The 27697-nt window shown below is 43.6% G+C and overlaps 1 protein-coding gene across 6 annotated transcripts in view; it reads left to right on the forward strand.

Annotated features, from left to right (window-relative positions):
* The first annotated feature begins 309 nt into the window (after positions 1-309).
* Positions 310-27697, forward strand: part of RASGEF1C (RasGEF domain family member 1C) — a 101023-nt gene continuing 73635 nt past the window's right edge. For 3 of the 6 annotated variants that reach the window (XM_069590384.1, XM_069590385.1, XM_069590382.1), the window contains exon 1: positions 310-467. The gene's annotated coding sequence lies outside the window, so the exon portion shown is untranslated. The remainder of the gene's footprint in view (positions 468-27697) is intronic. The other 3 variants (XM_069590387.1, XM_069590386.1, XM_069590383.1) reach the window with 3 other exon arrangements.

The following is a 27697-nucleotide window of genomic DNA, read 5'->3' on the forward strand; positions in this document are numbered from 1 at the left end:
CGGTAGTGGGGAGGGGCCAGTTCAGCTGCAGAGTCCAGCAGGAGCCATGGCGTGGAGGGTGCCGTCTGATGCTTGTAGGGGGTCCCACCTCCAGGGGGTGGGCGGCGAGCCACAGCGGAGGGTCCTGAATGCAGGGCTGGACTTACGGCCTTGATCGTGAGGCCCGCAGCAGAGCAGAGGCCGGGTGAGCGGGGACGCCTCGGGGATGGGTGGCCTCAGAAGGGAGCCCCGCGGCAGGCTCCCCCGCAGCCCTACCCGGCGCTTTGCGCGCCCGGCCTTCCCCCTGCGGCCGCGAGGGGGCGCCGCGCCGCGCCGCTCGAGGGCGGCCGGCGGAGTGAGGCGGGCTGCGCCCCCGGCCGCGCGCGGCGGGCGGCCGGCGGCCGGCAGGGTCCGCGGCGCCGCGGGTCGGCGGGAGCGGTGGGCTCTGCCCATGGGCCGAGCTCCGACACGGGGCGCGCCGGGAGCCGGTGAGTCGGGGCGCGGCCGGGCGGGGCGCAGGCAGGAGCCGCGGCGGCGGCGGCGGCGGGTCCCGACGCGGAGGGGCGCGGCTGCGAGCCCGCGGGCCGGCAGGTGCCCGGGCCTCCGCGCGGGGACTCGCGGGCTGACCGCGGGCGCGCGTGGGTGGCAGCGCGCGGGGCCGGCCGGCTGGCGGGGCCGGGAGCCCGGCTCGCCGGAGTGCGCGCCGCGCGGGCGGGGACGGAGAGGCGGCGGCGCCGCGGGGCGCGGGGCGTGCGCGGGGAGGGCGCACCCCCGGCCGCCGGGCTCGCGACTCTGCCGCGCGGGCACCGCCGCTCGCCTTGGCGCGAGGAGCAAGCTTCCCCCCTGCTCGAGTGGCAGGAAAAGCCGGCCTGGGCCCAAAGCCTACCCAGCACGAGACCTCAGTTTCCCCGACTGTGAAATGGGAACAGGAAGGCTGACCTGCCGACTGCTTATGAAGATGGCAGAGGGCCTTGTGTGTGGGAGGAGAGGATGTTGTCACCTCTAAAGCTGGGACAGGATGGAGGAAGGGATCCATGCGAGAGAGCCTGCAGGGGCAATGGGGTCAGCTCCGGGTTCTGGGTGTGTTCCTCATTAGTGACGGTGGGCAGGGCCAGGAAACCTGGAGTCCGCTCCTCTCTGCATCCACGCGGGGATTGGGAGGCCCGGAGGGGAAGAGGCCAGGGAGGCTCCTGCCCCTGCCCCAGGCTCAGCGTGGGGAGCAATGTTAAAAAGACAGACAAGCCAGCCTGGGGTATGGAGGGGCTCACCCTTGTCCCTGTCTCCTGGTTCTCTGAGGCAGGTGTCCTGCTGAGTCTCAGGAGTCAGAGAGGTGTCCTGGGAAGATTTGCTTGCAGGCGGGGGCCGTGTCTCCATCTTAGTTGAAGTTACTGAGGCTTAGAGCAGTCACAGGACTTGTTCAAGGTCTCAGGACCATCAAGCGGCAAAGATGGAGTTTCAGCCATGTAGGACTGGTTCCAAAAGCCGTACTTCAGTCACTGTGCCAAGTAACCAGGAGAGGCCTGGGTTTGTTGCCTCGCTTGCTTACAGCGTTGCATTCCTTAACCTCTTGTGTGCTGTCTGCTGCTGGCCCTGAGGAGTGCTTACAAGCAGAGGTGGGAGAGGGGAGCTGAGTAAGTCATCTAAAGTAAAGCCAAGGTAATGGCAGGAGATAAGTGGTAGGAAAAAAAAAAAAGAGTAATTAGGCTGGAGCCTGAGGAGGGGGTGAGGAGAGGCTTACCCTGCTCAGAGAGGATGTGTCTGAGCCTTGACCACTGACCGAGGCTGTGACGTGACTCCCACAAAAAAGGTCCAAAGGTGCAAGGCCCCTGAAGCAGGCACAGGTGGGAGGAGGGAGGGGCTGAAACAGAGCCAGTTTTGTGAGCTGTGGAGTTTGACCTTTCCTCCAGGTGTGACAGACAGGCCCCGGGGTTTGAGTTTTGAGTATTGAAACGATGTCCCTAAGGTGAGTGGAGAGGACTCTCAGGAGCAGGACAGGGAGCAGGGAGGAGGCTGTGGAGTCTGCCAGAGATTCTCAAGGTTAGCCAACCAGCTGCCACATGTGGAGTCTGCCATCCTGGCAGAGCCAGGGGCTCAAGAAGGGCAGGGTCTTCTGCAGATGGTGGAGTTGTTAGCTGTTGTGGACAAGAGACCCAGTTTGGTCTGCAGCCCTACCCCTCTTCCTGCATCCTTCCGGGTGCCCATCTCAGACCTCCCTGTGCCTGGCAGGGGATGGAGTGCCTGCCCCGAATGTGTCGAGATGAGATGCTGGGTGTTCAGATCAATCTCTGCATCCTCTCATATGTTCCCATAAGTCTTTGAGCTAATCCAGCTCTGACTTGTACTTTGACCCAGGCCTAGAGTCAGCCATTTCTCAAGAAGCCTTGGTGTCTTTTAGTGGGGTTGTGGTGGGGGTTAGAAACCAGTATCTGAACAATGAGCAATGACATGCTCGTTGCTACCATGGTGTCACTGACCCTAGACCTTCTCAGTGGTCTGAACCAAGCACTCCTTTTCTAAAATTGAAAGTTAATAATAGTTCCATCTCCTTTCTCCTACAGTACGAACCTGGTTCCCCCAAAATATCAATATAAAAGCTGAGTTATATTTTATTTGATGGAAATTTTTAGGACTTAAGCCCAGGAGGCAGCATGTCAAGTAACCCTGAGACAACTGCTCCAAGGAGGCGAGAGGGGGAGCAACAAGTTTTGCAACAGAGGGCAAATAGTCTAAAGTCATAAGATTACTGTAAATTAAAGAAAACCAGATATCTCAAGTTAAGGAACCTAGCACTTTTCTATGTGTGGGAAGATGCAAGAGTCTGGACTTACTGAAACCATTCCTTTGATATGCTCCTCAGCTAGTATCCCATGTTTTCAAATCCCGAGTTTCCTCAGGGCTCACCGTGAGGAGTGGCTGCAGTCTGAGGCTGCTGGATGGCAGGTATTGTTCTTTCCTGAGTTCCCTCAGGGCCCACCAGCTCACCATCCATGCTGGCTCCAATTGCTGATGACTGTGACATCCTTTGTTTACTGACATGGCAGGAAATATTCCATTTCTCAGTAATAATTTGCTTAACCCTGGAATACACTCAAAATACTTTCAGAATCACTACATCCGAACCAACCAAAACCTACCAGGTCACGTTCAGGATTTCTTTAGCTGTCAAGTCAGCACTATGTAAATATGTTATCGACTTGATATACCATTAGTTTCTTCTGTTTCTGTTTGCACACCATTCTTTTTTTCCCCTTTATGATATAATTTAATTTTTGAACGTTTGTTTTACATGGTCCAAAGGTCAAAACTAAAAAAAAAAAAAAAAAAAAAAAAAAAGCGCTGTATTTGAAGTCTCAATCCCATTCCTGCCTCTTTCTTCTTGTTCCCGTACTATGGTATTTGAAATAATTTCGGGTTTATTCTTCCTGAGTCTCTTTTATTAAGCAAGCCACTTATAAATTATTACAAAAGCTAGTATTTATACATCTTTTTTGTGCCTTGCTTTCTCAGTTAGGAATATCTTTTTACTGGTTCGTAGAGACGCTCCTCGCTCCTTTGTGCCGCACACTGTACTCCATTCTGAGGCTGTTCCTTACTTATTCAACTATCTTGTGCATTGACATTTGGGTTTTTTTTTACAAGCCTTTGCTATTAAAAATAATGGAATAATATATAACCTTGCACATAGGTTGCTTGTATTTGTGGAGGCATATTATTGATTCCAAGAAGGAAGAGTAAGTGAATATTGATTTTGTTAACTATTCTTGATTTCCCTCTCCCCAAATTCTGCACTCCTACCAACAGGTGTGGCAGTGTGTTTCCCCCACACCCGCATGGACCTGAGAGCCAGTAAATAGTGTTTCAATACATTTTAATTTGCATTTCAATGATTATGAGTGAAATTAGACAGCTTTTCATTTGCTTATGAGTCATTCGATCTTCTTTTTTTCTGTAAATTGCCTGTCTATATATTTTGTCCATTTCCTTTTGGATTTGAGGGTGCTCTTTTCTTTGGATTTTTAAAATTTTGTCTAAAATACATATTAGAGATAGTAGTGCTTTATCTTTGTTAAATTGCGACTATTTCTCCCAGGTTTCTTTTCACTCGTTCATAGTGAGTTTTACCATTAAAAGCTTCTGTTTTGAGACCATTGATTTAGTCATTCTTTTCATTTATTACATCTAGATTTTGAATCCTAGTTAGAAAGGCTTTTCTCAACCCAACTGGAATGGAATTCACCTCTGTTTCCTAATAGTCTTTTGGTTCTGTGCTTAGTTTACAGATCCAGTAATCTTTTTCCAAATATCTATCCGACATTTTTTTAAAGGCTATCTTTTCTCTGGTGATCCGAAATGCATTTGTGTCATATACTAAATATCCAGATGCAGCTGGACCCGTTTCTAGTCTGTCACGCAGCTTTATCCCTTTGTGTGCTGGTGTCACGTGTAGGAGCTACACTGTGTGTGTCTGTGTGTGTCTGTGTGAACAGCAAAGAAAACTGTATCTACAACTGTTGAAATAGAGGAAAGAGATTGACCTCAATTCTCATTATTATGTTTTGATATCTGGTAGGGATAATCTTCCTTCCACTGCTTTTATTTCACGGTTTTCCTAGCTATTCTAACATGTTGCTGATATCTTTTGTTAGGATCATATTAACTTTATGTATAACTTCAGGATAATTGATGTTTTTGTGAAGTTGAGTAATCTTGTCCAAAAACAAGGAATGTCTTCATTTGTATTTAAGATTCCTTACTTTTATATTTGCCCAAGACCACTTTCAGGAGCATTTTGAAGTTTTCTTCATGTCAAGTTTGTTCATGAATATTTTACCTCGTTTGTTCCTATTATGATGGGGAAAACTTTTCCCCCATCCTATCTTTTTTTCATGGCTTATATCTTTTTGTTTACTTTTTTCAACATAATTAAGATTTATACAATTCTCACACAACAGTATGATACAAATTCTATTCAAGTTCCCATAGATGGTAAATTCAGTTCAGTTCAGTTCAGTCCCTCAGTCGTGTCCAACTCTTTTCGACCCCATGAATCGCAGCACGCCAGGCCTCCCTGTCCATCACCAACTCCCAGAGTTCACTCAGATTAACGTCCATCAAGTCAGTGATGCCATCCAGCCATCTCATCCTCGGTCGTCCCCTTCTCCTCCTGCCCCCAATCCCTCCCAGCATCAGAGTCTTTTCCAATGAGTCAATTCTTTGCATGAGGTGGCCAAAGGACTGGAGTTTCAGCGTCAGCATCATTCCCTCCAAAGAAATCCCAGGGCTGATCTCTTTCAGAATGGACTGGTTGGATCTCCTTGCAGTCCAAGGGACTCTCAAGAGTCTTCTCCAACACCACATTTCAGAAGCACCAATTCTTTGGCGCTCATCCTTCTTCACAGTCCAACTCTCACATCCATACATGACCACAGGAAAAACCATAGCCTTGACTAGACGGACCTTAGTCGGCAAAGTAATGTCTCTGCTTTTGAATATGCTGTCTAGGTTGGTCATAACTTTTCTTCCAAGGAGTAAGCGTCTTTTAATTTCATGGCTGCAGTCACCATCAGGAAACACTAAAATATATTCAGGGGCATAAAATAAAAGTGCAAAAATTACATGATCTAAATATATTGAAATCATGCGGAGTCTGTTCTCTTATGACTATGGAATTATGTTAGAAATCAATATTGAAGATATTTGAAAATAACCCACATATTTTTAAGTGCAGTGTGACGTTTACCAGGAGAGATCTTCAAGATAGCCATCAAAAGCCTCAATAACTTAGACTGAAAAAAACACAGAGGGTGTTTGCAGAGAATAAAGCATTGAAATGAGAAATTAATATTAAAGATACTTTAAACAAAATCCCATGTATTTGGAACTTAAATGATGGGTGTTTCTAAGAAGCCATAACAAGAAAAATTAGACAGTATTTGTAATAGAATAATAATGAGAAAAGAGTTTACCATAATTTATTTCACGCAGCTGAAGCTACTCAATGCATTTAAATACAAAGTGGAGTCTTGAGTAAGGTATAAAACTGAATAATGGACAGTGGCATAAAACTTTGTGAAATTTGAAGAAAATCTGAACTTTAGGTATCTCTTGCTAATTCCTGTTGCTAAAACCAACAACAGGTTTTTTAAATTATTTTTACAGCTTAGTATTTCTTTATATTCTCTGAATTGGTTTAGAAGTTTCAAGCCTCATTCACAAATATTTTTAATCACTAAGATATATTGCCTTGACTTTTAGCACTAATACTAGATGCTAAAAAGCATGGAACTGTATCAAAGTTTTGCATGAATATAAATTAGAAATGTGGCATTCTACACATTCTACACATACGAAGTCAAACAAGTGGAATCGAAATATCATGGATTTTTTAGCTAGGCAAAAATTCATAAATTTTCTAAAATATATATATTATACATACTATGTAGTACATATACATTTAGTATGTACATCTAGTAGTACATACATATAGTGTGTATAATATATATGTGTGTGTGTGTTTGTGTGAAAAAGCCTTTTCTACTAGATAAAGGCTGGAGAAAGAACAACAACAGAGAAGAAGACGTGGCGAAGTTGGAAAGCATGAACTAAATGAAGTGGGAGCACTGAGTAGGAAATAGAAAAGGAGAAAAAACTAGATAACAGTGAAAGGTCCTCATATGATCTGTTGGTTTTAAATATGGCTGCTCGTTAGAAGCAGATCTGGAGGTACCTGGGCATTTGTGTGTTTTCAAAAAATTCTAAGATAACTATTATGCGTCTGGATTTTTAAAAATGTTACAGGTTTTTCTATTAAATGGTAGTTTTGATGATACAGAATTGTTATTTTCTGTTGATTAATCATGATACAATTATATTACGCGAATAATACTTCAGTCAGTTCAGTTCAGTTGCTCAGTTGTGTCCAACTTATTGCAACCCCATGAGCTGCAGCACACCAGGCTTCCCTGTCCATCACCAACTCCTGGAGCTTCTTCAAACTCACGTCCATCGAGTCGGTGATGCCATCCAACCATCTCATCCTCTGTCATCCCTTTCTCCTGCCTTCAATCTTTCCCAGCAGCAGGGTCTTTTCCAATAAGTCAGTTCTTCCCATCAGGTAGCCAAAGTATTGGAGCTTCAGCTTCAGCATCAGTCCTTCCAATGAATATTCAGTGTTGATCTCCTTTAGGATTGGCTGGTTTGATCACCTTGCAGTCCAAGGGACTCTCAAGTGTCTTCTCCAACACCACAGTTCAAAAGCATCAATTCTTCCGTGCTCAGCCTTCTTTATAGTCCAACTCTCACATCTATACATGACTACTGGAAAAACCATGGCTTTGACTAGACAGACGTTTTTTCAGCAAAGTGATTGATGTCTCTGCTTTTTAATATGCTATCTAGGTTGGTCTTAGCTTTACTTCCAAGGAGCAAGCATCTTTTAATTTCATGGCTGCAGTCACCATCTGCAGTGATTTTGGAGCTCAAAAAAATAAAGTCTGTCACTGTTTCCATTGTTTCCACATCTATTTGCTATGAAGTGATGGGACCGAATGCCATGATCTTAGTTTTTTGAATGTTAAGTTTTAAGCCAGGCTTTTCACTCTCCTCTTTCACTTTCATCAAGAGGCTCTTCAGTTCCTCTTTGCTTTCTGTCATAAGGGTGGTGTCATCTGCATATCTGAGGTTTTTGATATTTCTCCTGGCAACCTTGATTACATAATCACAATAGTAAAAGATGTTTATCAGTTTTCACAATCAATACCCAGACAGAAAATAAAAGATAATTACAATTGCAAACTGTAATGGAAGCGTGATTAACCTAATAATTTGAAATAATTGCATAAAATTTCAGGGATTGAATAGAGTGATGTGGTAAGTGGAAGTGCCAGTCTTATGTCTTTTGGTTGGTGCACTTGATCCATTTACAGATAAGGTAGTTATCAATATGTATAATCCTATTAACATTTTCTTCATTGTTTGAGGTTTATTTTGTATAGGTCTTTTCCTTCTCTTTCATTTTCTGCCTAGAGAAGTTCCTTTACCCTGTATTGTAAAGCTGGTTCGGTGGTGCTGAATTCTCTTAAACTTTTGCTTGTCTGGAAAGCTTTTGATTTCTCCATCAAATCGGAATGAGAGTGTTGCTGGGCAGAGTATTCCTCGTTGTAGGTTCTTCTCTTTCATCACCTTAAATATATGGAAACATTCCTTTCTGGCTTGTAAAGTTTCTGTTGAGAAATCAGCTGATAACCATCTTTGCATGAAGTGTTCCCTCAGTTCAGTTCAGGTCAGGCGCTCAGTCGTGTCCGACTCTGCGACCCCATGAATCGCAGCACGCCAGGCCTCCCTGTCCATCACCAACTCCTGGAGTTCACAAGACTCACATCCATCAAGCCAGTGATGCCATCCAGCCATCACATCCTCTGTCGTCCCCTTCTCCTCCTGCCCCCAATCCCTCCCAGCATCAGGGTCTTTTCCAATGAGTCAACTCTTCGCATGAGGTGGCCAAAGCACTGGAGTTTTAGCGTCAGCATCATTCCCTCCAAAGAAATCTCAGGGCTGATCTCCTTCAGAATGGACTGGTTGGATCTCCTTGCAGTTCAAGAGATACCAAGGGAACTCTAGTCTTTCCCATTCTATTGTTTTCCTCTGTTTCTTTGCACTGATCCCTGAGGAAGGCTTTCTTATCTCTCCTTGCTATTCTTTGGAACTTGCATTCAAATGGGTATATCTTTCCTTTTCTCCTTTGCTTTTTGCTTCCCTTCTTTTCACAGCTATTTGTAAGGCCTCCTCAGACAGCCATTGCTGGGAAAAATATCAATAACCTCAGATATGCAGATGACAGCACCCTTATGGCAGAAAGCGAAGAGGAACTAAAGAGCCTCTTGATGAAAGTGAAAGAGGAGAGTGAAAAAGTTGGCTTAAAGCTCAACATTCAAAAAACTGAGATCATGGCATCCAGTCCCATCACTTCATAGCAAATAGATGTGGAAACAGTGGAAACAGTGACAGACTTTATTTTCTTGGGCTCCAGAATCATTGCAGATGGTGATTGCAGCCATGAAATTAAACGATGCTTGCTCCTTGGGAAAAAAGCTATGACCAATCTAGACAACATATTAAAAAGAAGAGACGTTACTTTGCCAACAAAGGTGCATCTAGTCAAAACCACGACTGTAAAGAAAACTGAGTGTCGAAGAATTGGTGCTTTTGAACTGTGGTGTTGGAGAAGACTCTTGAGAGTCCCTTGGACTGCAAGGAGATCCAAGCAGTCCACCCTAAAGGAGCTCGGTCCTGAATATTCATTGGAAGGACTGATGCTGAAGCTCTAATACTTTGGCCACCTGATGGGAAGAACTGACTCATTGGAAAAGACCCTGATGCTGGAAAGATTGAAGGTAGGAGGAAAAGGGGATGACAGAGGATGAGATGGTTGGATGGCATCACCGACTCTGTGGACATGAGTTTGAGCAAGCTCCAAGAGTTGGTGATGGACAGGGAAGCCTGGTGTGCTGCAGTCCGTGGGGTCAGAAAGAGTTGGACACGACTGAGTGACTGAACTGAACTGAACTGGTCTGGTGGTGCTAAATTCTCTTCAGCTTTTGCTTCTCGGGAAAGCTTTTGGTTTGTCCATCAAATCTGAATGAGAGTCTTGCTGGGTAGAGTATTCTTGGTTGTAGGTTCCTCTCTCCTATCAGTTTAAATATATGGTGCCATTCTCTTCTGGCTCATAGAATTTCTGTTGAGAAATCAGCTGATAACCTGATGGGTGTTCCTTGTATGCAATTTGTTATTTTTTTCCCTTGTTGCTTTTAATATTTTATCCTTGTCTTTAATTTTCATCAGTTTGATTACTATGTGTCTCTCTGTGTTCCTCCTCGGGTTTATCCTGCCTGGGACTCTCTGTACTTCCTGGACTTGGTTGACTATTTCCTTTCCCATGTTAGGGAAGTTTTCAGCTCTTCTCTCTTCAAATACTTTCTTGGTTCCTTTCTCTCTCTTCTTCTTCTTGGATGCCTTTAATGCAAATGTTGGTGCCCTTAATGTTGTCCCAGAGGTTTCTTAGGCTGTCTTCATTTTTTTCCCCCATTCTTTTTTCTATAATCTGTTCTGCAGCAGTGATTTCCACCATTCTGTCCTCCGGGTCACTTATCTGTTCTGCCTCAGTTATTCTGCTGTTGATTCCTTCTGGTGTATTATTCGTTTCTGCTTGTTCTTTCGTTCTTCTGGTGTTTGGTAAACATTTTTTTGCATCTTCTCAACCTTTGCCTCCATTCTTTTTCTGAGATCCTGAATCATCCTCACTGTCATTTTTCTGAATTCTTTTTCGGGAAGGTTGCCTAATCTCCACTTCATTTAGTTGTTTTTGTAGGGTTTTATCTTGCCCCTTCATCTGGGACAAAACCCTCTGCTTTTTCATCCTGGTTGACTTTCCGTAATGTGGTTTTGTTCTCGCCACTGAGGGATTGTGGTTCTTCTTGCTTCTTCTGTCTGCCCTCTGGTGGAGGAGGCTAAGAGGCTTGTGTAGCCTTCCTGATGGGAGGGACTGGGGGTGGGGAAAACTGGGTCTTGCTCTGGTGGGTAGGGCCACGCCCAGAAAAACTTCCATCCAGTTATCCGCTGGTGGGTGGGGTTGTGCTCCCTCCCTGTTGGTTGTTTGGCCTGAGGTGACCCAGCCCTGGAGTCTGTGGGCTCTGTGGTGGGGTTAATGGTGACCTCTGGGAGGACACACACCGAGGGCATCTTCCAGGACTGCTGCCGCCAGTGCCCTTGTCCCCACGATGAGCCACTGCTGACCTCCACCTCCATAGGAGACCCTGCAACAGTGGTGGTCGGCCTGGTTCAGTCTCCTGAGGGCTCACTGCTCCTTTCCCCTGGATCTTGGAGTACACGCGGTTTTGTTTGTGCCCTCCAGCCGGGGAGTCTCTGCTTCCCCAGTCCTGCTGGCCTTCGCGGTCAGATTCCCTGGGGACTCTCAGTCCCTTTGTCAGATCCCCAGGCCTGGCATGGGGCCTAGAACCTTCACAACAGTGGGAGAACGTCTTTGATGTTATTCTTCTCCAGTTTGTGGGTCACCGCCTGACAGATGTGGGATTTGATGGTATCATGTTTGTGCCCCTCCTGCCATCTCGTTGCAGCTTCTTTTTCTTTGGACAGGAGATGCCTTTTCTCGTGGGTTCCATCATTCTCCTGCTAGTTGCAATTTTTGTTCTCTTGCAGGAGGAAATGAGCCCATGTCCTTCTACTCTGCCGTCTTGAACTGGAAGCTTCTATTTTCTTTTTTTTTTTTTTTTAAGGAAACTCCATGCTGTTTTTTAAAGTGACTATACCAATTCACATTCCCACCAATAGTGCACAGCGTTACATTTTCTCCACCTCCTCACCAATGCTTGTTATTTCTTGTTCTTTTAATATATATATATATAATAGCCACTCTAACAGTTGTGAGCTGATATCTTACTGTGAATTTGATTTGCATTTCCCTGATATTTAGCAATGTTCTGCATCTTTTCATGTAACTATTGACCATCTATATGTCTTCTTTAGAAAAATATATATTCAGATATTCAGCCCATTTTTTTTTTACTTTTTTAAAAATTATTTATTTATGATTGGAAGATAATTGTTTTACAATGTAGTGTTGGTTTCTGCCATACATCAGCATGAATCAGCCATAGGTATGCATGCCAATTTTTAAGTCAGATTGTTTGGTTTTTTTTAATGGTTTTTGCTGTGAAGTTGTATGAGTTTGAAATTTTTTTGAAATTCCAAATAGTAGGAATGATGAAAGTTGGGTGGACTGGGAGGAAGGCCCAGGTGAAGTAAAGGTTGATAATGTTCCACCACCCAACTTGGTGGAGGGCCTTCAAGCATCTAATTTATTATCATGCTTCCTAACTTATATGTTAGAGATAATCTTATGTAGCCACCATTCCATACCAATGTCACTTTCAGTGAATGCTAAAATGTTAAGTGGAGTTCTCATATTTTCATCCCACGCTTTTCGTGTTGGTCTGTACTCTGGGGTCATCTCACTCTGTGAGGACGCAATTCCCACTTTGGAGACAACTAAGTTAATCAGATCCGGGGATCACCAGGGTACCTGTCTGCAGCAAACTCTGGTGCAGGGCTTCCGTGTCCTCAGGATCATGCATGGGTGATCTTGCTCAGATTAACCCGAGAGAGGCTCAACCCGAGAGAGGCTCCCAGGAGAGGCTATGCCTCCACTCCTCTGGAAGGTCAGGCAGGAGTCAGGCAGAATGTGGGTGGTCGGGCAGATGGGGAGGAAAGCGAGAGTCAAGGCCCCTGGCACTGGAGACCCCGGGAGCTCAGAGCCGGCTCTCTGCATCTTGGCTGCGAGCAGCTTGAGGACAGGCACGGAGTCACCCTTGTCACTGCCGTGCTGCACAAGGCTGGGAGCACAGCTCAGGGGGGCTCCTGGCCCTCTAACCAGCCACTGCCCAATTTCCCTGTGAATCTGAGCAGACTGAGAACACTGGAGAACCGATCAGAGGCGTCAGGAGGGAGGACCCAGTCTCTGAGGGCCAGGGCAGGCCACCCTACACCTCACACACCTAGACACCATCTGGGCGGACGCACTGGGGTGTGTGCCTGGACTGATCCTCAGAGAAGGCTATCCACAGTCCAGAGCCCTGGCCGGGAGGTGCAATCCGTTTGTAACATATTTCCATGAAAATGGTTGAAGTGTCCAGTTCCTTCACGTTTAACAGAAATGTCTCCCCAGCTCAGGAGTTCTGACAACAAGTTGTCTTGACAAACCCCTTAAGAATAAAATATTGCACGCTTGACTGTTTGTGTGAACATGTGCAAGAGGAATTGTGGAAAGGGTTAAGGATGCTGAAATGACAGTGTGTGTGACAGCTGCTCCCCTAATATGAATCGGAGGCCCCCAGTGGCTTGTGGTTTGAAAACAGATGTTTCTGCGTAAATGCAGCCAAATTCTATTAGCACTTTGGATGATGAAAGGGACGTTAAGTGTCTGCATGTTGCAATTCTGAAATGTTTGCCAGGGAAAATGTGCTTATATTTTGCAAATAGTGAGTGCAAGAAGAAGGAACAAATTAGATTATCACACTGTATGCAACCAATTTCATGAGCAGAGTCCTTGACAGATGCACGTTGTATGTGATCAATGTGATCAGTGGTATTGCCCTCAATGAATGATGAGGCAGCCCCTCTTTCCTACCCGTGGCCATTTTCATCCTCGGCTCAGACAGGGAAGGCAGCCCAAGGTCACATGGCACCCAGGCCTCCTGGGACTTTCAGGGAGAAAGTCGCAGATGTTCCTTTCATTAAAAAAGTCTTACTGGAGGATAGTTGGTTAGCAGTGCTGTGTTAGTTTCAGGTGTTCAGCAACGTGAATCATACACGTAAAATCCAGTTACGTATGCATATGTTATATGTATGTAAATACACACCCGTGTATTTACTTTTTTAGATTCTTTTTCTGTGTAGGCCATTGCAGAGTGTTGCAGAGTGTTCCCTGTGATCCTCATTAGTTAGTTATCCATCTTATGTACAGTAGTGTGCATGCGTCGGTCTCCTGGTTTATCCCTACTCCCCTTACCCCCCTGGTAACCTTAAGTTTGCGTTCTACATCTGTAACCCTCTGTTGTGTAGACAAGTTCATCTGTACCCTTGTTTTAGATTCCATGCGTAAGTGGTATAGTATGATGTTTGTCTCTCTCTGTCTGACTGACTTCACTCAGTACGACAGTCTCTAGATGCATCCCTGTTGCTGCGCGTGACATCATTTCATTCTATGACTGAGTAAGCTTCCGTTATACACCACATGTTCTGGTGGGCATTTAGGTCGCTTCCATGGCCTGGCTGTAGTTCTCCAGTGATGACTGGCATGTATGGATCTTTTCAAATTATGGTTTTCTCTGGATATATATCCAGGAGTGAGATTTCTGTGATCCAGCAATATGCTAGCTCTAGTTTTATCTTTAAAGGAACCTTTTTAAAGGCATTGCTCTCCACAGTGGCTGCACCAATTTACATTCCCACCAACAGTGTAGGAGGATTCCCTTTTCTCTGCACCTTCTCTGTTAGGGGAAGCACACTGATTGAAACTGCCCGCCCTGGCCAGGCACCGTAGTAACCATTTGCACGAGTTGTTTTATGACAGGAGATCCTGATAAGGAATACAGAACTAATAGGCCACCGCCAATCTGAAGAGTTCGGGAAAGGTCGAAAGGAGACAGTGTGTGTCCGTCCACTTCCCAGAGTCCCTCTCGCTAGCATCCATCTTGGCTGAGCAATGCGGGCGCCACCAGGAAAGACTGATGGGCCAAATGATTGGCCAAAGACCACCCAGAAACTAATCCCATCACCGTAAAACCCCAGACTGCGAGCCACGCGGCAGAGCTGGTCTCCTGGGTTGCCTTACCCTACTGCTCTCCACCCAGGTGCCCTTTCCCAACAAAATCTCTTGCTTTGTCAGCACATGTGTCTCCTTGGACAATTCATTTCTGAGTGTTAGACAAGAGCCCAGTTTCGGGCCCTGGGAAAGGTCCCCCTTCCTGCAATATCTCTAGCAATTATTGTGTGTAGATTTTTTTGATGGTGGTCATTCTGACCGGTCTACAATGAGATGACACCTCATTATATTTTTGATTTGCATTTCTCTAATGATTAATGATGCTGAGCATCTTTTCATGTGTCTGTTGGCCATCTGTATGTTGTCTTTGGAGAAATGACTATTTAGATCTTCTAATTGTTTTTTGACTGGGTTGTTTGTCTTTTTGATATCGAGCTGCATGAGCTGTGTTTTGGATATTGATCCCTTGTGAGTTGCTTCGTTTGCAAATATTTTCTCCCATTCTGAGGGTTGTCTTTTCATTTTGTTTATGGTTTCCTTTGCTGTGCAAAAGCTTTTCATTTTAATTAGATCCTATTTGTTTATTTTCGTTTTATTTTCATTACTCTAGGAGATGGATCCAAAAAAATCTTGCTGCAGTTCATGCCGAACAATGTTCTGCCTATGTTTTCCTCTTGGAATTTTACAGTGTCTCGCCTTCCATTTAGGCCTTTAATCCATTTTGAGTCTATTTTTGTGTATGATGTGGAAAACTGTTCTAATTTTATTCTTTTATATGTAACTATCCAGTTCTCCCAGCACCACTTATTAAAGAAACTGCCTTTTCTCCATTGATGTTCTTGCCTCCTTTGTCATAGATTAGGTGACCATAGGTGGGTGGGTTTATCTCTAGGCTTTCTTTCCTGTTCCACTGATCTATATGTATATTTTTGTACCAGTAACAAACATACTGTTTTGATTACTGTAGCTCTGTAGTAAAATGTTTTTCTTATGGAAATTCTCAAAACATGTAAAGAGTAGGATGAACATGTACTGCATGTACTCCTCCCCTAGCTGCTGCACTATTAGCTCACAGCCCATCTTCCTGTATCTGTGCTTCTATCCTATTAGGTATTTAAAGCAAACGCAAGACACCCGATTGGTTCCTCTGTCACGACCGTGATATGCATCTGATAGGGATTTTATGCACAAGCAGCCTGCCATTGATATACGTAATGAAATTAATAACAATTTCTGATTATTGTCTAATAGTCAGTCCACAGTCAGATACCTAATTACTTCAAAAAATTTTTTTATAGTTGATTTGTTCAAATCAGGATCCTAGCAAGTTTCACACAGTGCATTGATTTTTATAACTCTTTGTTGTTATTCAGTCACCTGCTCTTGTCTGACTGTTTGGGACCCCATGGACTGCAGCATGTCAGGCCTCTGTGTCCCTCACCATCTCCCAGAGTTTGCCAAGTTCATGTCCATTGCATCGGTGATGCCATCCAGCTCTCATCATCTGACACCCCCTTCTTCTGCCCTCAATCTTTCCCAACATCAGGGACTTAATGAGCCAGCTGTTCACATTAGATAACCAAAATACTGGAGTTTCAGCGTCAGTATCGGTTCTTCCAAAGAGTATTCAGGGATAATTTCCCTTAAGATTGACTGGTTTGATCTTGCTGTCCAAGGAACTCTCAGGAGTCTTCTCCAGCAGCACAGTTCCAAGGCATCAATTCTTGAGCACTCTGCCTTCTTTATGGCCCAGCTCTCACAACCATACATGACCACTGGGAAGATCATAGCCTTGACTGTACGGACCTTTGTCAGCAGAGTAATATCTCTGCTTTTCAACACACTGTCTAGTTTTGTTATAGCTTTCCTGCCAAGAAGCAGACATCTGATTTCATGGCTGCAGTCACTATCTGCAGTGATTTTAGAGCCCAAGGAAAGGAAACCTGTCACTGCTTCTACCTTTTCCCCTTCTACTTGCCATGAAGTGATGGGGCCAGATGCCATGATCTTTTCTTTTTGAGCCAGCTCTTCCACTCTGCTCCTTTACCCTCATCAAGAGGCTCTTTAGTTCCTCTCTACTTTCTGCCATTAGACTGGTATCATCCTCATACTTGAGGTTGTTGACGTTTTGGCCACCTGTCTTGATTCCCGCTTGTAACTCATCCAGCTCAGCATTTCTCATGATGTGCTCGGTGTATAGATTAAACAAACAGGTTGATAGCAAATAGACTAGTCCTGCTCCTTTCTCAATCCTGAACCGGTCAGTTGGTCCGTACAGGGTTCTAACTGTTGCTTCTTGACCTGCATACAGGTTTCTCAGGGGACGGGTAAGATGGTGTGGTTATTCCCATCTCTCTTTAAGAGCTTTCCAAGCCTATTATGCTCCACACAAAGGCTTTTACATAGTTGATGAAATAGAGGTAGATGTTTTTCCTGCAATTCCCTAGCTTTCTCTATGATCCAGCGAATGTTGGCAATTTGATCTCTGGTTCCTCTTCCTTTTCTAAACCCAGCTTGGACATCTGGAAGTTCTTGGTTCACATAATGCTGAAGCCTAGCATGCGAGATTTTAAGCATGACCTTACTCGTATGGGAGATGAGGGCAATTGTTCGATGGTTAGCACATTCTTTAGCACTGTCCTTCTTGGGAATTGGGATGAGAATTGACCTTTTCCAGTCCTGTGGGCACTGCTGGGTCTTCCAGATTTGCTGACAGAGTGAATGCAACACCCTGATGGCATCATTCTTCAGGATTTTGAATAGTTCTACTGGAATTCTGTCTCATCCACTAGTTTTATTAACAGCAGCGCTTCCTAAGGCCCGCTTGGCTTCACTCTTCAGAATGTCTGGCTCTAGGTAACTGACCGCACCATTGCAGTTACCTGGTTCATTTAGATCTCTTTTGTACAGTTCTTTTGCGCATTCTTTCCATCTCTTCTTGATCTCTTCAGCGTCTACTAGGTCTCTACCATTTCTGTCCTTTATTTTGCCCATCTTTGGACAAAATATTCCCTTGATATCTCCAGTTTTCCTGAAGAGATCTGTAGTCTTTCCCCTTCGGTGTTTTCTTCCAGTTTTATACACTATTCATTGAAGAAGCCTTCTTGTCTCTCCGTGCTGTTCTTTGGAAATCTTTCTCCCTTGATTTTTGCTTCTCTTCTTTCTTTAGCTATTTGTAAGGCCTCCTCAGATAACCAGTTTGCCTTTTTGCTTTTCTTTCTCTTTGGGATGGTTTTGTTCGCTGCCTCCTCTACGATACTAGGGACCTCCATCCATAGTCCTTCAGACACACTGTTTACAAGTTCTAATCCCTTGAATCTATTCATTACCTCCACTGCATATTCATAGGGGATTTGATTTAAGTCATATCTGGCTGGCCTAGTGGTTTTCCCTGCTTTCTTTAGTTTAAGCCTGAATTTTGCTATGAAAAGCTAATGATCTGAGCCACAGTGATTCCAGGTTCTTGTTTTTGCTGAATGTGTACAGCTTCTCCATCTTCAGCTACAAAGAATATAATCAATTTGATTTCAGTATTGGCCATTTGGAGATGTCCATGTGTAAAATCATCTCTTGTGTTGTTGAGAAAGGGTGTTTGCTCTGACCAGTGCATTCTCTTGGCAGAATTCAGTTAGCCTTTGCCCTGCTTCATTTTGTTCTCCAAGGCCAAACTTGCCTGTTATTCCAAGTATCTCTTGACTTCCTACTTTTGCATTCCAGTCCCCAGTGATGGATAGAACATCTCTTTTTGGTGTTAGTTCTAGGCAGTCTTCTAGTTTTTCATAGAACTGATCAACTTCGGTTTCTTTGGCATCGGTGGTAGGGGTGTAGACTGGGATTACTGTGATGTTGAAAGGCTTGCCTTGGAAACAAACGGAGATCATTCTGTCATTTTTGATGCTGCATTTTGGACTCTATTGTTGATTATGAGGGCTACTCCATTTCTTCTATGGGATTCTTGCCCTCAGTAGTGGATATAATGGTCATCTGAATTAAATTTGCCCATTCTTGTCCATTTTAGTTCACTGATTCCTAAGATGTCAATGTTTATTCTTAACCATCTCCTCCTTGAGCATGTCCAATTTGCCTTTGATTCATAGGCCTAACATTCTAGGTCCCTATACAGTGCTGTTTTTTGCAGCATCAGATTATATTTTCATCACCAAACACATCCGCAACTGAGCATCATTTATGCTTTGACCAGATGCTTCATTCTTTCTGGGACTATTAGTAGTTCTCCGCTCTTCCCCAGTAGCATATTGGACACCTTCAGACCTGGGGGATTCACCTTTCAGTGTCATATCTTTCCGTTGTTTTATGCAGTTCATGAGGTTCTCATGGCAAGTATACTGGGATGGTTTGCCATTCCCTCTTCCAGTGAATCACATTTTGTCAGAGCTCTCCACTGTGACTTGTCTGTCTTGGGTGGCCCTGCACAGCATAGGTCATAGCTTCATCAAGTTATACAGATTCCTTTGCCACCACAAGGCAGTGATCTGTGAAGAGGGTTGTAACTCTTAACTCTCTTTTACTTTATTATTCTCTATTTTATTCTGTAAATGATCTCCCTCCCCTATCTTTTGTTTTCTTAAGGAATTTTTTGGTCTTTACTCCATTGAGAAATGAGAAACATTTCATCTTGTTTCTCCATAGAGAAACAAGAGACATCCGTTCTGTAAAATGTCCCATGTTCTGAAATTGGCTGCTTGTCTCTTTCTGTTGTCAATGAACTTGTTTTTTTCTACCCCCCATACTTGCCTAACTGAGCAGTCTGAGCTAGAGCAGCACTGTCCAGTAGAAATATCATGGAGCTCTGTGAATAATTTGAAATTTTCTTCTAGCCACATTAAAAATGGTGAATTTAAGATCAGCAATACACTTTATTTAACCAAACATATCCAGGATATTATCATCCTACTATGTAATCAATATAAAATTGCCAATGGCATATTTTACATTCCTTTTTCGCATGAGCTTTAAAATCAGACGTCCGTGTATGCTTACAGCATGTCTCAGTTTGAATATTGTGTCATCATTGGTAACTAATATGTATGTGAATTTCACAAAAACTGCAGTTGAAAACTTATTACATAAGTTAAAAACTTATTAATAAATGTTTTCCAATAACTGTATCAAATATCAGATTTTATAAGCTTCTTTTTTAAAAAATCTGTATAACTGACCTTCACGTGTCTCCTGAGAAACCTGTTTGTGAGTCAAGAAACAATCGCTGGAATGGAGCCTGGAACAACTGACTGGTTCAGAATTGGGGAAGGAGTGCGACCAGGCTGTATACTGTTGCTCTGCTGGTTTAACCTACATGCAGGATTCATCATGCAAAATGCTGGTTGGAAGACTCACAAGCTGGAATCAGGATTGCTGGCTGAAATAGCAACAACTTCAGATATACACATGATGCCACTCTAATGGCAGGAGGTGAAGACAGATTAAAGAGCCCCTTGATGAGGGTGAAAGAAGAGTGAAAAAACTGGCTTGAAACTCAAAATTAAAAAAATTAAGATCATGGCATCTGGCCACATCACTTCATGGTGAATAGGAAGGCAACAAGATTTTATTTTCTTGGGACAGTGACTGCAGCCACAAAATTAAAAGACACTTGCTTCTTGGAAGGAAAGCTATGACAAACATAGACAGCTTATTTTTTAAAAAGCAGAGATATTGCTTTACCAACACAGGTCCATATAGTCAAAGCTGTGATTTTTCTAGTAGTGATGTATGGATGTAAGAGTTGGTCCATAAAGAAGACTGAACGCCAGAGAATTGATTCTTTCGAACTGTGGTGCTAGAGAAGACTTTGGGGAGTCCCTTGGACAGCAAGGAGGTCAAACCAGTCAGTCCTAAAGGAAATCAACCCTGAATATTCATTGGAAAGACTGATGCTCTGGCCACCTGATGCAAAGAGCCAACACGATGGAAAAGATCCAGATTCTAGGAAAGATTGAAAGCAAAGGGAGAAGAGGGCAGCAGAGGATGAGACAGTTAGATAGCGTCACTGTCTCAGTGGACATGAATTTGAGCAAACTCCGAGAGGTAGTGGAGGACAGAGGAGCCTGGCGTGCTATAGAGCATGGTGTCACAAAGAGTTGGACGTGACTTAGCGACTGAACAACAGCAACACATACTGACGTCATAGGCATGACACATGTGAACACTCATGAAGCCATCACTACAACCAGAATATCCATCGGGCTCCTTTCCCTCTGCGTAAGTATTTTCAAGTATGTCCATGTTGCCTGTGTATCAGCAGTCTCTTCCTTCTCATTGGTGAGCAGAATCCCTGTTGCTCTTGCACAGCTCGTTGGTGTGGTAGACCACATTCCAAGATGGGCCCCAGGATTCCCACTCAGTTAATGGAAGTTCAACTCGCTTGACATCCTTGTTACATTTGGTATGTCAGTTTTTTCATTTTATCTGTTCTAATAGATGTAGATTGCGATCTCATTGTAGTTTCAGTTTTCATTCCCTAATGGCTGATTATTTGGACATCTTTTCTTATGCCTGTTTGCCATCTGTGTGTCTTGTCTTCTTAGATAAAATGTCTGTTCAAATATTTTGCACATTGAAAACTCAAGTGTGTTTTCTTATTACTTTTTGAGAGTTCCTCGTATATTCTGGATACAAGTTCTTTATTAGTAAGTGATTTATAAATTCTCCCCTTATTACATGACTGTCATGTGTTCTTTTCAAAGTGTCTGGGGAACAGAACACTTTAATTTTGATGAAGTCCACTCTATCAGTTTTTTCTTTTCAGTTACATTTTGCTATTTAAGAAATTTTTATCTAAAGATTTTTCTCCCATGTTTTCTTCTAGAAACTTTATAGTTGCCTTTCATTTCATCTTACCCCATTGCACTAGTGAAACTTCTAGTATGATGTTGAATAGAATGAATAAGAGTGGACATTCTTGCCTTTCCCGATCTTAAAAGAAACACATTCAGTTTTTCACCATTTGATATGATATGAGCTGTAAGATTCTCATAGATGCCCTCTATCAAGTTGGGAAACTTCCTTTCTCTTCCTAGATGGCTGAGCATTTTTTGGTTTTGTTTATTTATTTTTTTAATCAGGAATGGCTTTTGAATTTTATCAAATATTTCTTGGCATCCTTGAGATGATCATATAGTTTTTCCTTTCTAGTCTGCTAATATGGTAAATTACAAAGGTTGGGTAACCACAACCTCTGTCTAGTTACAAAACGTTTTTATCACCCCAAAATATAACCCCAACCCCTTAAGCAGTTGCTCCCAACTCTGCCATTCACTAGCCCCTGCTGCTGCTGCTAAATTGCTTCAGTCGTGTCTGACTCTGTGTGACCCCATAGATGGCAGCCCACCAGGCTCCCCTGTCCCTGGGATTCTCCAGGCAAGAACACTGGAGTGGGTTGCCATTTCCTTCTCCAGTGCATGAAGGTGAAAAGAGAAAATGAAGTTTCTCAGTCGTGTCTGACTCTTAGCAATGCCGTGGACTGCAGCCTACCAGGCTCCTCTGTCCATGGGATTTTCCAGACAAGAGTACTGGAGTGGGGTGCCATTGCCCTCTCCGCCACTAGCCCCTAGCAGCGCTAATCTGTGTTTAGCTCTGTAGGTGTACCTATTCTGAATATTTCATATAAATGAAAGAAGAATCCTACAGTATGCGACCTTTCATATCTGGTTTCTAAATGTTCTGAGGCTCATCCATGTTGTAGCATATATCAGTACTTCATTGCTTTTATGGATTAATAATATTCCATTGTATGTATGTACCACAATTATTTATCCATTCATCTTTAGTTTGTTTATGGATTTTTAGGTTGTTAACACCTTTTGATCATTCGTGTACTTGTTTTTCAAGTACATGAATTCAAGTATGTTTAAATACCTGTTTTCAGTCCTTTTAGGTATATAACTAGGAGTAGAACTGCTGGTTCGTATAGTAGTTCTGTGATTAACTTACTGAGGAAGCACCAAACTGTTTTCCGTAGCAGCTGACCATTTCGCAACCCCAGTAGCAATGAACAGGGGTTCTAATTTCTTCACATCCTTACTAACACTTACTTTCCATGTTGTTGATTGTGGCCATCTTTGTGGATGTGAAGTGGTATCTCACCATGGTTTTGATTTGTATTTCCCTAATGACTGATGATGTTAAGCACCTTTTCATTTTCTTGTTGGGAAAACTGGATAGCTACATGTAAATGAATGAAATTAGAAGTCTCTAACACCATACACAAAAATACACTCAAGATGGATTAAGTGCCATTTTGGTAAGCCTAGTAAGGCCAGATACTATAAAGGTCTTAGAGGAAAACATAAATCACACCAAGATTTTTTTGGCTCCAATTCCTAAAGTAATGAAAATAGAAATGAACAAATGGAACCTAATTAAGCTTAAAAGCTTCTACACAGCAAAGCAAACCGTAAATAAAATGAAAATATATGACAAAATAGTTTCAAATGAAGCAACCAACAAGGGATTACTCTCCAAAACACACAGACAACTCATGCAGCTCCATGTCATAACACAAACAACCCAGTCAGAAATGGGCGGAAAACCTAAACAGACATTTCTCCAATGATGTCATACAGATGGTCAAAGAGCACATGAAAAGATGCTCGACATCATCAATTATTAGAGAAATGCAAATCAAAACTACAATTAGGTATCATCTCCTTGTAGACCGGTCAGAATGGCCATCATCAAAAAAAACTACAAACAATAAATGCTGGGGAGGGTGTGGAGAAAAGGGAACCATCCTACACTGTTGGTGGGAATGCAAATTGGTACAACCATGATGGAGAACAGTGTGGAGGTTCCTTAAAAAGCTAAAAATAAAGCTACCATATGATCCAGCAGTCCCACTCCTGGGCACATATCCAGAGAAAACCACAATCTGCAAAAGTGCATGCACCCTAGCGTTCACTGCAGCGTTATACAATAGCCAAGACAAGGAAGAAGCCTAAACAGCCATCAGTGGAGGCGTGGGTAAAGAAGACATGGTCCATATATACAGTGGAACTACCACCCAGCCGTAAAGAAGGATGAAATAATTCCATTTGCAGCAGTGTGCTTGGACCAAGAGGCTATCAGTAAGTGAAGTAAGACGGAAAAAGACAAATATCATATGGTATCACTCATATTTGCAATCTAATTTTAGTTTTTTCTTAATATGTAGATTTATTGAAGTATAGTTGACTTACAACGTTTCAGGTACATAGCAAGGTGATTGAGATATATATATATATATATATATATATAAATATATGTTATTTTTCAGATTATTTTCCACTATAAGTATTACTAGATATTGACTATGGTTCCCTGTGTTATACAGTAAAACTTTGTTGCTTGTTGCATGTCTGTTTTTTTAATTAGAACTATAGCACTCTGTTCATACTAGGTCAAATGAGTGGAATCAAAATGTCCTAAATTTTTAGCTAGGCAAAAACTCAAAAGTTTTCCAAAATAGATATTATATTATACATACTATATATACAAACGCTTTTCTACTGTGCTTGATAAAGGCTTGAGAAAGAACATCAAAAAAGAGAGACGAAGAAATGGAAGACATAAACTAAGCAAAATGGGAGCCCTGAATATGAAATAGAAAAGTAAAACGAACTAGATAAAAGTACAGATCATTATGCAGTCCAGACGTTTTGTTCCTTTGTTTTTGTTTTCAGAATTAATTTATTTTAAATGAAACAAAGATGAATATTTTCAGTGCTAAAAGTTAGTTTCACAAAGAAGATAGACATCATAATCCATTAGATACCTTAACAAAGAAACAAAGATACATAAAGCAAAAATCAGAAGAAATATAAGGAAGTAGAAAAAATTGATAATCATAGTGAGAATATTTTATCAAGTGCAGAAAAAAATAAGAATAGAAACATCTTGAATGATGTCATTAATAGTTTAATTATAATAGATTGATATTTAATTTATTTATATTATGCATATCCTATATACATTTATTTAAAATTTTTTATTTCATACATTATTATTAGATGTCTATAGGATACTTAGAAAAATTGGCAAAAAGATAAACATTACTAAATTTCAAAAAGTAGAATTGTTTTTTGTGTGTGCAATTAAATTATACATATATGCATGTTATTTTTGAAATTATTTTCCATTATGTTGAAAAATAGGGAAGCCTGGTGTGCTGCAGTTCATGGGGTCACAAAGAGTTGGACACAACTGAGTGACTGAACAATATATTATTACAAGATATTGACTATTGGCCCCTGTGCTATACTGTAAACCGCTGTTGCTTGTTGCATATCTATTTTTTTAATTAGAAATCTAGCATTCTATTCATACTAATTCAAACAAGTGGAATCAAAATGTCATAATTTTTTTAGTTAAGCAAAAATTCATAAGTTTTCTAAAATATATGTTATACATATTATGTATATAAAGTATACAAAAGCTTTTCTACTAAACTTGATAAAAGCTTGAGTTCACTTCAGTTCAGTTCAGTTCAGTCGCTCAGTCGTGTCCAACTCTTTGTGACCCCATGAATCGCGGCACGCCAGGCCTCCCTGTCCATCACCAACTCTTGGAGTTCACTCAGACTCACATCCATCGAGTCAGTGATGCCATCCAGCCATCTCATCCTCTGTCGTCCCCTTCTCCTCCTGCCCCCAATCCCTCCCAGCATCAGAGTCTTTTCCAATGAGTCAACTCTTCGCATGAGGTGGCCAAAGCACTGGAGTTTCGGCTTCAGCATCATTCCCTCCAAAGAAATCCCAGGGCTGATCTCTTTCAGAATGGACTGATTGGATCTCCTTGCTGTCCAAGGGGCTCTCAAGTCTTCTCCAACACCACAATTCAAAAGCATCAATTCTTTGGTGCTCAGCCTTCTTCACAGTCCAACTCTCACATCCATACATGACCACAGGATAAACCATAGCCTTGACTAGACGGACCTTAGTCGGCAAAGTAATGTCTCTGCTTTTGAATATGCTGTCTAGGTTGGCCATAACTTTCCTTCCAAGGAGTAAGCGTCTTTTAATTTCATGGCTGCAGTCACCATCTGCAGTGATTTTGGGTGTGTGGAGGTGTATTTTTCTTGTGCAAAGCTTCACTCATTCTGAGCATAGCCTGAATCATAACTGGCTTTTCTCACTCCTCAGCTGCAGATGTGCTCACCATCTCCTGTGCTCCTGCCACTACTGCATGGCGTTCTGTTGGAGAGAGGGATGACCCTTTGCTTAGCCAGGGCCTGTGGCCAGGTGCTCTGCACTCTTTGCAATGTGGTGGATGTCTTTGTTCTTGGCAGGAGCTGTCAATGGTTGCATTCTCCATGGACAGGGTCCCAGAGTAGTTATTATGGTCAAAGGTATACATCCATGCCAGCTTCCGCCTTCATGCCACCCATCTGTTGCTCTGGAGCTTGTCCTCCAAACCTTGGTGCATCACACAGAGGGTCACCGTGCCCTCGAGCTCTCCTCCTCTGTCCATCTGGCTGGCCCAATAATCAGCCTTGTCTTCCTCCACTGCTCTACTCTGGGCTTCCCCCGACTCTCACATCTTCCTGCGGTTTCCCTCATGTCAGCCAAGTCCCCCGGGTGGCCAAGTGCCCGCCTGAGTAGCCACACCCTTGCCGTCCACACATCAGCACGGCCTGTGGGCATCGCCTTGCCCAGGATGCAGCCACTCTCTCCACCCCCTGATTCAGCTCATCCTACAGTCAGGACTCTCCTCTGTCCATTCTTCACCCAGCAGAGACCTACCAGGCCCATCCCACAGCACTTGACCAAACCTGCCTCTTGCTCGTCCCCTGCCCCACGGGGAGGGCGCTGCTCACCTTGCTCTCGCCACGGTGGCCTTGCTCTTCTTGGCTTGCTCCCTTCTCTGGGGCCTTGACACCTGCTGCCCCCCTGCACAGCCCTTCCCCAACTCCCAGGATGTCCCGCCCATGTCTGGTCCTTCCTTCCATTGAGTTTCAGAGCAGATGTCGCCTTGGCACGTCAGCCTGTGAGCTGGGCTTCTTAGAACCATTTTTTTTTTTTTAGTTTTTTATTTTTTAAATTTTAATATCTTTGTAGAAGAGAATGTGAGAGGGAAAGGGACCTCCCAGGGGCTCACAGCTAAGGGCCAAATGCATGTCTGCCCTGGTCAGCCTATGTGTTCCCACAGCCCATAGCTGATGGGGTGTAGCCCACCCGCTGCTGCTGGCGGTGTACTCCAAAACCATGTGTCTCCAGAGCCTCAGGTCTTAGGATTCTTGCCATTGCATGTGCAGAATCTCAGCTCAAGCAGATGCAGGTGAAGCACAAAAGGAGGATGTCTTTGCGTCTGTAAATAAAAAGTCTAGGGGTGTACCCATGGCTGATTCATGTTGCTGTTTGGCAGAAACCAATACAATATTGTAAAGCAATTATGCTTCAATTAAAAATAAGTAAATATTTTTAAAACTAAAAAGAAAAGTCTAGGGGTGGACATCAGACACAGCTAGCTCTGGGACCTGGTCCCTGGCCCTCTGCTGGTTGGCTCTGCTTTCCCCACTTGGGCTTCCTGTACCAGAAGGCCCTTGGCAGCCTTACGTTTACCTCCTGCCCCTCCTTTTCCCTAGCAGAAGGCAGAGTCTCTGCCCCAACAGTTCAAATTCCTGTCCCAGGAATTGTCTGGTGGCCCACCCCAGTGAAGTGCCTACGCATGGATCTGTTCCTAAGGCTGGGGTGGCATGCCCTGAGTCTCTCTCTCTGTCGCTCAGTTGTGCCCGACTCTTTGCGACCCCATGGACAGTAGCCTGCACCAAACTCCTCCATCCATGGGATTTTCTAGGCAAGAGTACTGGAGTGTGTTGCCATTTCCTTCTTCAGGGAATCTTCCTGACCCAGGTGTCAAACCCAGATCTCCCACATTGTAGACAGACGCTTTACCGTCTGAGCCACCAGGGATGCCCTGAGTGGCTGCACCCGAATCACACACCCATCCCAAAGCACTGTAGGGAAAGCTAGTTCCTACCCCAAGTAGCCACTGGGACCACATGCCCTTAATACCACAGGCAAGAAAGAAAGGACAGAATGGTCTCTGATGCCATAAGGAGGAATAGATGCTGAGTAGGCAGAAGCCACAGAGGCCCGTGACCCTGGGCCGCTGCAGCAGAGGCCAGGTCTTGGTGTGGACAAGAAGGAATCCAGGTGCTTCCTCTCACTTTCCATGCCCTAGCCTCACTTTGTCCTGGAACCACTGTAGCCTGGCCAGAGGGACTTTGCAGACCCTCACCTGAGGGCCCCTGCTGGGGCTGCTTGGACTGAGAGGAGGCTAGAAATGGAGCCAGTTAACAGGCGGCTTCCCGAGAGGAGCTGTCTCTCTAAGGAGACCCCGTTGCTCTGTGGCTGTTGCTAAGTAGCTCCTGTTGTCCCGTGG

The sequence above is a fragment of the Ovis canadensis genome, chromosome 5 (assembly GCF_042477335.2).
Source record: "Ovis canadensis isolate MfBH-ARS-UI-01 breed Bighorn chromosome 5, ARS-UI_OviCan_v2, whole genome shotgun sequence".
Taxonomy (NCBI): domain Eukaryota; kingdom Metazoa; phylum Chordata; class Mammalia; order Artiodactyla; family Bovidae; genus Ovis; species Ovis canadensis.